Source organism: Anabrus simplex, chromosome 10 (assembly GCF_040414725.1).
Source record: "Anabrus simplex isolate iqAnaSimp1 chromosome 10, ASM4041472v1, whole genome shotgun sequence".
Lineage (NCBI taxonomy): Eukaryota > Metazoa > Arthropoda > Insecta > Orthoptera > Tettigoniidae > Anabrus > Anabrus simplex.
Window position 1 is genome coordinate 121,710,130 of NC_090274.1, and position 12,567 is coordinate 121,722,696.

A 12,567-nucleotide genomic window follows, 5' to 3' on the forward strand; every position below is an offset into this window, starting at 1 on the left:
TTAGAAGTAGTAGGTATCAAACGCACGACTGGAGTTCCAGAATGTTCTGGAACCGTCTTCGGATTACTGATCAAATTAAGATATGATGCCCTGTCATAACCTGGTTTAACGGGTGGGCGTGAAGCGTTACTAACCACCATAGTAAATTTACGCTTTCGAGGGAGAGTTTCGTCCGATTGAGATGTTCTATGGGGTAAAGGAGGAAAATGTTGGGGCATCAGAAGGGGGTTAGATAGGGATTGTAATGAGGCAAAATAGTTTTTCACTTCAAAATATGATTTGTTTTCAACATTCATAATGCGTTTAATTTCTTTTTGTTGTTTACGGATTTCACAATGTTCCGCTCCCGCAGGATGATTTCCGCCACAGTTAGCACATTTAACGACTTGGTGAGTGCAATCTTCAGTCGAATGAGTAAGGGAACACTTTCCACATCTCGGCTCTCTGGAACGACAATTAGTAGCGGTGTGTCCATACCGCTGACATCGTTTGCATAATAAAGGAGAGAATATAAAGGCCTGAACCTCTAACATGACTTTAAAAATGGACACGCTTTTCGGAAGTTGTTGACTCTCGAATACAACCTTCACAGTACCTGTAGGGATATATTCAGTTTTTCCGTCTTTAGATGAACGTCTATTTAGACGTTGTACTTTCACTACAGGATATGGTGAGTCTAAATAGGTGAGAATGTCGGATTCGGAAATAGTAGTGTCTACTCCCCGTATGACCCCTACTCGCTGAATATTCGAAAACGGAATAAAAGCAGTCAATTTCTTTTCTGTAAGAATGGAATGAGAAAGAAAGGCGTTTGCAGCCTTACTAGACATGAAAGTAACTTGAATTCTATTTCTTCCCTTCCTATGTATGGCCTTGACGTCACCAATTTGCCTCTCGTAGAAAATCCGTCCCAGAGCCATAGGGTGAACATGTCCTATTTTATTGGTAGAGTCAATCGATTCGACAAAAACTATGTAAGGTCCAAGATGAGTGGTAGAATAGGTAGATACAGGAACGTGCGGACGCTGATCCGAATCACGTATTGAATCTTGAGAACTGTCTCGTTGGGTAGCAGTATTACTAACGTCCATGGGTAAATCCTTACGCACGGCACCTTTACCAATGTCAGGAGGTCGGCCTAAAGGGCCACCACCACAATCTACAGACATAATAGTCCAAAAGAAATTACCCTATACTAGTACCAGAACAAACACAAAAGAAAATGACTAGGATACAAACACAAATATAAAACACTCTACTTATCTACAGACTGGAAAAAGCCGCTGCACCAGTGACCGGAGCGAGACGTGTGCACCGCACAACAGCCGAACACCGAATCTGACACTTCCAAAAACGATACTCAAAGACGTGATAGATTTACACTCTAGTGCTGAATCAGTCGACTTCGGTTATCTTCGAGATTCGTATTGGCAACCTATGAAACACAAACTAAGAATCGCTTATCATCGCTGTGCGACATCTAGCGTACACTTTACGTACTCGTACTGTTGTCGCTTACACAGCAAAGCCAAACTATAGAATTCATGCTAGGAACACGTTTCGCATTGGGAAATAGTATATAGTATTATATATTGTGTGTGTGACACAGTTGTTGGCGTTAAGATAATAAAGGTTTAGAAAATTCATATCGATCGATCATATTATCGATTCAATTAAGATTTAATTTCCATTCAGTTGGCAGTATTTACAGGAATCGTCAGTACTCCCCACGGAGTACAAAAATCTATCACTAAAAAGTGCGCATACAGTAATTTTTACTCGAGACTGTGATTGAAAAAGCAAAGTCGTTGATAATTTTCCTTTTAATAAACAAACTAGGCATGTACTATCACTGGAGAAGTATTAGAAAAAATAGCTTACTAATAAATGGGTTATTATTATTATTATTATTATTATTATTATTATTATTATTATTATTATTATTATTATTATTATTATTATTATTATTATTATTATTTTATAGATAAGTAGAATATGTTGTTCGTAAGCTATGTGCCACGGTACCGTCAGGCGTCAAATGAAATGAGGGACACCGTGGTATTTATATAGGCTACTGTCATTCTTAAATCATGGCATTCGACGTGGCAATCGGTCAGTGTCGAAGATATATAAATTGTGATAGAAGATTTTGATCTCATATGATCTCAGTCGGTATTTCATACTTGCGTGAAATTGGCTCAGTGCTATTTTCAATGTTGTCGAAATAATACGAAAAATATTCTTCGAACAAAAATAACGCTGAAATGTGATGTTCGAAGACGAACCCACCCATGTAACTGGGATCCTTTAAGTTTACTTCTTCCTTATAAAATGTAGTCCCTTTCCTTGTTTACCAGTTTTTAAAATAAGACATTCTATGTGTAAAATAAACTAAATTTTTGGTGAGCGTTATGGAATCTCATCAGGTAATTCAGTTGTAATGAACAGAGGATTTTATTTTATTCAAACGAAATTTCGTGAATTACATTCGGGAAGAAAATAAGAATAGAGTAACTACTTCTATAGCTGAATCTTCTCTCCCAACCTGAAGTATTGCACTGATAATCAATTACCCATGATTTGTAAGGGGAGCGACCCACGAGCTGTTGATAATATTGTACATTTTTGACTTTGGCAAAGTTAATAGTACGGTACCGTACTTTCTTTTTTTACAGAGAATCCTCTGGTTTGAGGAGAAGTGGTATGATTTCTCAACATGACTCACTTTATTAAGCTGCAATGGGTTGCAACGTCGGTTAATTTGCTCAGGCAGCACACTAAAAAAAGGGATTTTATGAATTTACTGTCTCCTTTCATTACAGTACGGTATTTACAAAACAATAACATACCATGCCTTGTTTACATCTCCTCTTCTTCTCCGAAGCAGTCCCATACATTTTACCACGTTGCGGTACATTCTTGTTAAGTCCACAGAAGCATAGGATCGAATTTTGAAGAAGTGTCTAACAATTTTTTTCTTTTAAATGACAGCACGTTGGAGAACATGTACTGGTACATTTATCATTCAAAATATTCTCCGTTACTAGATTTGCACTAGCCTATTTTGCATTATACAGTTTAATGCTAATAGTCCCTATAGAAGACCTCACAGTTTACAAATTAATAATTTCATAACTTCAGAATTTAGTTTCTTTCGATGACCCAATTTTTTTAAAATTACGAATGTTTTAGAGTTTGAGAAAGCTCATAGTTTAAAATCTGTCTGCATATTGGCCTACCACAGATCTTGGTTTTCAATAATGCATTTGTTGTCCTACCGCCAACGTTAAACAAATTATTTCTGTCATATGACGTTAGTTTTGACAAAGATTGTAACTGCGGTGTTTGGATGTTGAACTCCTGTTACGGGACTTCGGGACCAGAAGTGAATATTGAATGATGAATGTGACTTAATTCAGGGGTGTAGTAATGTCAGTGGGAGCTGGATGCAGGTTTAAGTCAGCAGTTGAAGTAGAAGGTGTAGCAGAGGAAGTGGAGGCACAATGAAGCTGAAGGGAATCTAAACAACCTATATCTCGCAGTAGAGACATTACCGTACTACAATTAGGTGCAGAACAACCCACCATTATGTAATATAGCACTACTCTGTCCCTGCACGCGGTGATTGAAGCTATACGTTCAATGTGACGAAGCGAGCGCTCGTAGGAGAAACTAGAGTTTCATCACATGGCCCATTGGGGATGAATGAACCAAAATGGCGGCTAAGCATACCCATCTTGTAGAGCCTTAATATAACCAGTACGTCGTTCCTCGACCGTATATATACAGACCCGGTATAATTAACTTATCTGCAGCTAACTATTGCACATGTAGAGAAGTCAAATGTCATCTAAGACAACCAAGACCAAGACCACTCAAACCACAAGACAGAACATATATGTCGCGTACCTACCGAGAGACGGCAGACTTCATCTTCTAGAAAATAGATCTCAGAGAATTAGAGTAGGCGAAGCTTTATCTGACCCTGTAATAATTAAGAGGGGAATTCCTCAAGGCAGTGTTATTGTTTTCTTAAATATATAAATGATATGAGTAAAGGAGTGGAATCAGAGGTACATGGTAAGGCTTCTGCGGATGATGTTATGCCGTATAGAGTAATAAATAAGTTACAAGATTATGAGCAACTCCAGCGTGACCTCGATAATGTGTTGAGATGGATATCAGGCAATGGTATGTTGATAAATGCGGTTAAAAGTCAGGTTGTGAGTTTCACAAATAGGAAAAGTCCTCTTAGTTTTAGTTACTGCGTTGATGGGGTGAAAGTTCCTTTTGGGGATCATTGTAAGTATGTAGGTGTTAATATAAGGACAGATCTCCATTGGAGTAATGACACAGATGGGATTGTAAATAAAGGATACAGATCTCTGCACATGTTTATAAGGGTGTTTAGGGGTTGTAGTAAGGATGTAAAGGAGAGGTCATGTAAGTCTCTGGTAAGACCCCAAATAGAGTATGATTCCAGTGTATGGGACCCTCACCAGGATTACTAGATTCAAGAACTGGAAAAAATCCGAAGAAAAGCAGCTCGATTTGTTCTGGATGTTTTCCGACAAAAGAGTAGCGTTACAAAAGTTTGCAAAGTTTGGGCTGGGAAGAACTGAAAGAAAGAAGACGAGCTGCTCGACTAAGTGGTATGTTCCGAGCTGTCAGCAGAGAGATAAAGTGTAGTGATATTAGTAGACACATAAGTTTGAGTGGCGTCTTTAAAAGTAGGAAGGATCATAATATGAAGATAAAGTTAGAATTCGAGAGGACAAACTGGGGGCAAATATTCATTTATAGGAAGGGGAGTTAGGGGTTAGAATAACTCACCAAGGGACATGTTCAATAAATTTCCAATTTCTCTGAAATCATTTAAGAAAATGCTAGGAAAGCAACAGATAGGGAATCTGCCACCTGGGTGACTGCTCTAAATCTTGATCGGGTTTGATTGATTGATTTATCTTCTTCCTCTTCTCCTTGAAAGGTGATGTTAGGCTCTCTTTGAGACGGCAGACGACTGGGAATCAGAAGCTAGTGCTGGGAGAGGAGGCAGTCTTCCGAGTAGTGATGTGCTCGAATGACGCCTGGTAGAGTTGGGTCGATTAGTGAACGAATCGCATTTGAACGACTCCAAATAAAAAATCGTGTGAATAGATTCTAGGTATGGATGATGAGTCGTTCAAATGAATAGTGGACTTTGGAGTCGCATGGGTTAGAATGAATCGCCGTTCAAATGATTTGTTGTGAATCGTCGGATTTAGAGTCGTCCGTGGTTGTAGCCAACTCGGCAGCGACCATTACCGATCCGTCCCGAAGTCTGCGAGTGAGAGATGAGGGTAATGGTGAGGACAGAACTCGCATTCACGCTGTTTTAAGAAAGGTATTTCCTGCCTACAGAACAGGTCACGTACAGTATCTATGACAGAGTTGAAACAAAATTTTACATTTTCGACCTTTGTGGCCGGGGGTAATGCTGTCAATCAAAGTTGAATTCCGGATTGTTGGACAGTGACTATTTCATAGTCGACTATTCGTCATCGTTCTAGATGACTTAATCACCAGTGGGGGCGAATGCCGGTCATGAAAGTCAGGTTTGCTCTTCCATTCGTCAAAGTTGGTGGGGTGGGACATGCATAGTTCTGAATGAATAAAATTTATAAACCCAATAATCGCTAAATCCATGAACGTTTTAATCATCGGTTACATGAACATGCATTCAAACTGGTTACGTCACACCTACAAGAATGGCGAAAAGACACATTTTATAATTATTAACAAATCATGACAATCCAGTGATTATATAATTTAAACAAGTAAACGTCAAATTATGTACACTGAAAAATTGCAACTATTTGTTAGATCTATCTACTTGAAAACAAACTCTACTCTGCGGCTTCTCTTTACAAAACCATCAATAACTTCATAATAGAAAGAGGACTGTAGTCTAATTTTTGCAAGCAATCCTTTTTTAATCGACAACATAGCTAATGATGATAGCCTCTCCTGACCTTGAGTCGATCTGCAATATGTATTAATGCGTCTCAGTGTTGGAAAAGTACGTTTTGCAGAGGATTTAGTAGAAGGAATTGTTGCTACAAGTTTGATGAGCTTGAAAACTTCTGGCATACCCATGTACAATTTCTTAGTATGCATAAACTGCATTAAGTCTGAAACACTTTCCTCTTTAAAATCAGAAGATGAATACATCACACTTAAATCGGTTTTCAAGCGAACAAAGTCGAAAAATAACCCATAGGTCCTTTCTAGGGCAGTAACATCACTGTCTGGAAACCGATTTCTGTGCTTCACGAACAAATCACAATCCAACAGCGAGAAGAACACACATTTCTTTGTGCATTTAAAACGCTCTCCTTTTAGGACAAGTACCCTGTCAATAATTTCATTGAATAGACGTTTGTATTTTGATTTTTCTGGTTCATCACTAATTCTTCGATTTTTAGAGCACAGCTGTCCTACATAAACATCAATTTCAGTATCAACATGTCCATACAAACTATTAAAATCTTCATCACAAATAGACCGGCTATTTAAAATGAGCTCCTCAAACTTCTTGCCACAGTATTGAACATCCAGACTTTTTTTTGTAAAATACTGAACACAGTATCGGAGAATCAAAAATCTTGGAGAACACTGCCAGCAGAAATCCATTGTTGAACAAAAGAAGAACAAAAAACCCCGTGCTTTCAATGTAGTGTCTTCATCCCAGTCGTCTGAAGTATCCTGTTCATGTTGAAAGAATTCCACCAGCTTATCATAATATTCCTTCACAGTGTTCATAAGACGTGAAGCAAAATTCCATCTCGTTGGTGCTACTGTTGGCAACTTCTTCTGAACAAAATCTCCAAGAGCAGCTGTTCTCTTTGTAGACTTTGAAAAAAAGCAGCAAGTCCTGACATTGCTTGGAAGAAAATTGTACATTCTTTGATTTTTGAATCAGACTGCTGTAGTGTTAAATTCAATAGGTGGCTATACCAATGTACAAATGTCGCATTTGGATACTGGTCTAGAAGTAGTTTATTAAGCTCATTCACATGAGCGGCTAAGACAGCAGCACCATCATATGTTTGAGCCACAATCTTTTACTCACAACAGAACTCTTTTAAAATAGCACGAATATGATTTAAGAAGGCTCCAGCAGTGCGATCTTTACTAACGTCAGCAAAACCAAGAAACCTCACTTGAATTCAAATCAAAATCAAAATATGTTTATTTGCAAATGAGTTGTCTACCTCGATGGCAAATGGTACACTAAAATACATTATTGTCAAGCACTAAATATTAAATTAACAAGAGAAGAAAATTTTCCCATAATACAATATTATACAATTTACGCTAACAATTTTTTCTATTAAACACACAGCTCATCCTCAATAAATTTATATTGTTCACAAAATTCTACTTATAATATATCTTGTACTACTTACAAATATAGTCATCTGATATGCAGTATGTGGAATTACTTCAAATGATACTGTACAACTGGTATAAGATTAAAATTTACATTGCATTTATTTATTTTTTCTTTCCCCATTCTGGAACCTAAGTAGCATAACGACCTGCTGCGTCTTAACCAGAGCCCCTTTTGCCACCAATTTTCAAAGTTCCTGAAGGGCCTTCACATCTATCGTAGCGGTCCCAGTGCCCTCGAAGTCCCCACTGTACTTCACCCCTACAGGCAGTCCCCTACTTTGGCTGTCCAACTCCTTAGACCAGGGGATGGAATTAATTTATTCACACACATTTTTTATTTATATTCACCTGCACTGGTCGAATGCCCTCTAACATTTCATTTATTTTCTCTGTTGCTGTTTATTCTCTTCTCGAATATCTGTACAGATTTTGGAAAAGGATCAAACACTACCCCTGGTAATGAAAATTTACCCCAATTGCTTCTGCTAAAATTCCTTCTAATTTTATATTTGTGGTCAGTCCTGCCGATATAATTATTTTCCAAATGAAGCCTCACACGGGTATCTCTCCATGCTGCTTCTCCTGTATAGGCTCTATATAATCCTATAAGTCTAGTTTTCTCCCTTCTCTTACTTAAAGTTTCCCACCCTAGTTCCTTTAACATTTCTGATACACTACTCTTTCTCCTGAAATCCCCTGTTACAAATCTTGCTGCTTTCCTCTGCACACTATCTCTTTCTTTTATTAGGTATTCTTGGTTAGGACCCCAAACACTGTTTGCATATTCCAATAATGGACGAACCATACTTAGGTAACTTTTCTCTTTTAATTCTTTATTGCATCCTTTAAGTAGCCTCATTCTGACATGTAACGATCTGTATGCTTTCCCAACAATGTCATCCACATGACCCCTCCAGTGCAAATTACTTTCAAATCTCACACCTAAGTATTTGCACTTGCCATCTTTTGGGATAACTACCTCATCCAAAGTATATTCAAATCCAGTTTTAAAACTCTTGTTTGTAAATGTTGTAACAGTTGATTTGCCTCCATTAACCTTCATATTATTCTCTTCAACCCATTTTTGGATACTCTCAAAGTCCCTTTGTAATTCTGAACAATGCTCAATGGTATTTATTTCCCTATAAACAATTATGTCATCTACATACAATCTTATTTTTGATGTTATACTATTCCCTAAATCATTTACGTATATTAAGAAAAGTAAGGGACCGATTATACTAGCCTGTGCAATTCCCTTCCAAACTTTCTCTTCCTGCGATACGTTATTTCCTACTTTGACTTTCTGAACCCCTGAATTTAAACATGTTTTTACCCAACGTGTAACCCTTACGTCCAATCTTATTCCCTCCAATTTCTTTAATAATATTCCCACTCTATCAAAGGCTTTGGAAAGATCTATGGCTATGCAATCTAACTGGACTCCTGAATCCAATTGGTCTGATATGTCCTGCTTAAATCCCACCAGTTGTGCCTCACATGAAAATTTCTTTCTAAATCCATACTGGTTCCTCATGAACCAATTTTTATCATCACATATCCCTCTGATGTACTTTAATATTAAACTCTCCAGTATTTTACAAACTATACTGGTCAGGTTGATTGGTCTGTAGTTCTCTGGTTTCCTTTTATCACCCCTTCCTTTATAAATTGGTATTATTATAGATTTCTTCCATTCCTTTGGTATTACACTATTATTTATGACATAGTCAAAGAGAAATTTTTAATAAGGCACTATGTACCACCGCATTGCCTTTAACACCTCCCCAGTAATTTGATCACTTCCTGCTGCTTTTCCTTGCTGGAGCAGTTGGACTTCTCTGAAAATATCTTCATTTGTGAATGAGAAGCCTCTTGTTTCCCTCTGTGTCTCTCCCTCTCTATCTTCTGTTTCGGTTTCCAACTCCCGACAATCATCTGCTGAATCTCTGAATTCCCTACTAAAGAGGTTTGCTTTCTCAGTATCTGTTAAATAGTGTTCACCCCCTTCTCCCACCACTGTAATCTACAATAGGAGTAACGTACAGACTTGTGACTTATTAATAACTAGCTGATGTACGCGTGATTCACTACGGAATTCTACATGCTATACAGAATTCTAGGTTAGGTAGTGTACACGTTGTGAGCAAGATTGTATGAAACTGCATAGCTCTTAGCGTTACCCTAGAAACGTGACGGGGAAGTCACCAAACATCTTTCCTCATATGAAGACTGAGTTAGGGAATTTTCACTGTAATGGTAGACTCGCTTGCATACTATCAGTCACGATCAGGTTGGGGAGCTTTCATTATAATGGTGGACACTCACTCTCCACCAGCCTATTTACATCCTCAGAAAGACTGTCTCAGTGGTTTTCCCAACTGGAATGAACATACATTACGACGACATCAATGATCAAATGAAAAACCACACATTTTCTCACTTTTAACGAACAGGACTGCGCTGCCGTTCTAACAGTCTAAAATTCCTGAGCTGGAACGACCAAGGCGCAGACTGCCGTGGGCCGTGAACACTCTTCGTCCCTTTCCGGTGGGGAGAGGGTCCAATAGTGGCGACTCCCAGGACAAAAACTATGCCCTTTTACTAATCTGTTTCCTAGGAGTACGCCATGAGTCGGAAAGTATCAATTCACTACACTGGCGGCGGGAAACTCTATCTGACTTGGAGGCAAATTTTTCTTCCATGCCAGAGAAGAAACCGCCTCTTCACTGCTAATTTGGAACAAAATGAATGTAGAATTTAATAAAAATGAATGGGAAGAAGTTTTCTTAAGAATAGGCTCTTTTCAGGGTTGAATTTTGAGTTATTTAGTGAATTGTGCTGCTATAATTTGGAATAGCCCTAACTGTTATTCTAGACCACGCCATACTACTACTGCTACTACTCTACTAAGTGAGCCTCTGCCTTAAGTGTGCACACTGCTCATTCAAAACAGCGCGTCAGTGTAGGTATCGAATAGCTGGAATACTATGATGAACCAGTGTGTTACGTACCATCTATATCAGAAAATGTATGAACCAGAGGAATGGCATGCTACAGAATAAAGTTTTCTAATTCCCAGGCTATTTCTCGTCAATATTCAGTCAGGCTATTATACTCGGTACGCAGCAGTAATCCCATCTGTCGGAGTTGAGAGGCAGCATAAGAGACAAAGAACATCACAACAAAAATTTGGTCAATGTAATGTTATTATTGATCAATTTTATGCGCTTTCGATATTGTAGGCCTTCACATTTAGTTTTCTTCCGACTCTGAAATACCACTCTTACCATATTCGGTACGTTAAAATTGAATAAAACATAAATGACCGGCAATTGTATTCTCTATAACTTTTGTTATGTAGTACTTTTCGATAGGACCAATAACATAGGTATTTAAATATTACATTTTAGGCGCCTTCCCTTAAACAACAGTTTCATCCAGGATTAATACAGTCGTTTATAGTGTAGACTGTAATTTCTTATTCCCCGACTCTATGTACCGATTTTCATTCAATTCTGTTTAACTATTTTCTCTGGCTCGGCGTTGATATGGACATAGCAACAAAAATACAAATTCATGAATATCTGTGTTATCACAGCCAGTACGGTAAAAATGTACAAGACATAAATGGTCGTAAATTTTATATAACTTTGGTTATGTATTATTTATCGATACGACCGCAAATAATATAAATATTTGAGAATTACATTTTTGGCCTCCCACTAAACTACCATTTCACTCAGCGTTAATTAAATTATTTATAGCCTGCATTGTAGCGACTCATTCTTCGACATTGCATACCAATTTCAATAAGATAGGACCACTAATAATGCAAATATTTAATAATTACATTTTAGGCCTTCCCCTAAACTGCCATTTCACTCAGCGTGAATAAAATTATTTATAGCCTAGATTGTAGCGACTTATTTTTCGACTTCGTATACCAGTTTTTATCAAGACAAGACCATTAATAACATAAATATTTGAAAATTAAATTTTAGGCCTCCCACTAAACTACCATTTCACTCAGCGATAATTAAGTGATTTATAGCCTATATTGTAGCGGCTCATTCTTCGACTTCGCATACTAATTTTTAATGAAATAAGACCGCTAATAATGCAAATATTTAATAATTACATTTTAGGCCTTCACCTAAACTACCATTTCACTCAGCGTGAATAAAATTATTTATAGCCTAGATTGTAGCGACTTATTTTTCGACTTCGTATACCAGTTTTTATCAAGATAAGACCATTAATAACATAAATATTTGAAAATTAAATTTTAGGCCTTCCCCTAAACTACCATTTCAATCAGTGTGAATCAAATTATTTATGGCCTAGATTGTAGCGGCTTATTCCTCGACCTTGTATACTGATTTTCATTGAATTCTCTTTAGTCGTTTTCTAGTGATGCGTGTACGTACATACATACAGACAGACAGGCAGGCAGACAGACAGACAGACAGACATTACGGAAAAGTAAAAAGTGCATTTTCTTATTACTGTGGACAAGACCGATACAGCAATACCATTCTTTTCAAATTCTGAGCAATGCACAGACAAAAGTCTTATTCTATATATATAGATATCGGACGTTTCGTCCAACGTTATTGCCACAAAAGTTGCTTGTTTAAGCTCTTCGTTTATTCTTCTCAAATTACTGAACTTATTTCTGCTATTAAATCATTTTGGATTGCAGACGACGTCCCTCTAAAAATGGTGGAGTCTTTCAGATGAGCTGCCAGAAGAGGATCAGTCGATCAATCGTTTAAGTATGTCACGATTTTTCTTTACCTGTTCATTATGAAGTTGGTCACTGATGCGTTTCTGTTCATCCAGCTGATGGTCGATCCTTGTATGCCAAAACCGATTCAACTGCAAGAAACACTTCATATGGTTTGCAGATTTCTCATGTCTTGTAATGGACAGTGTCAAGGTGTTCAAATTGTCAAAGACACTTTTACACCATATACCGTTATCAGCAGAAAATAATAAACATGACCAGCAAAACAGTCTATTCAGTTTCTTGAACCCTGTCAACCCGTGCGTATTATTATATTGAGATACAGAGAACGAACGTACATATTCTCTATTTTTCTCCCTGTGCTGTGTCTTTAAATCTGGCAG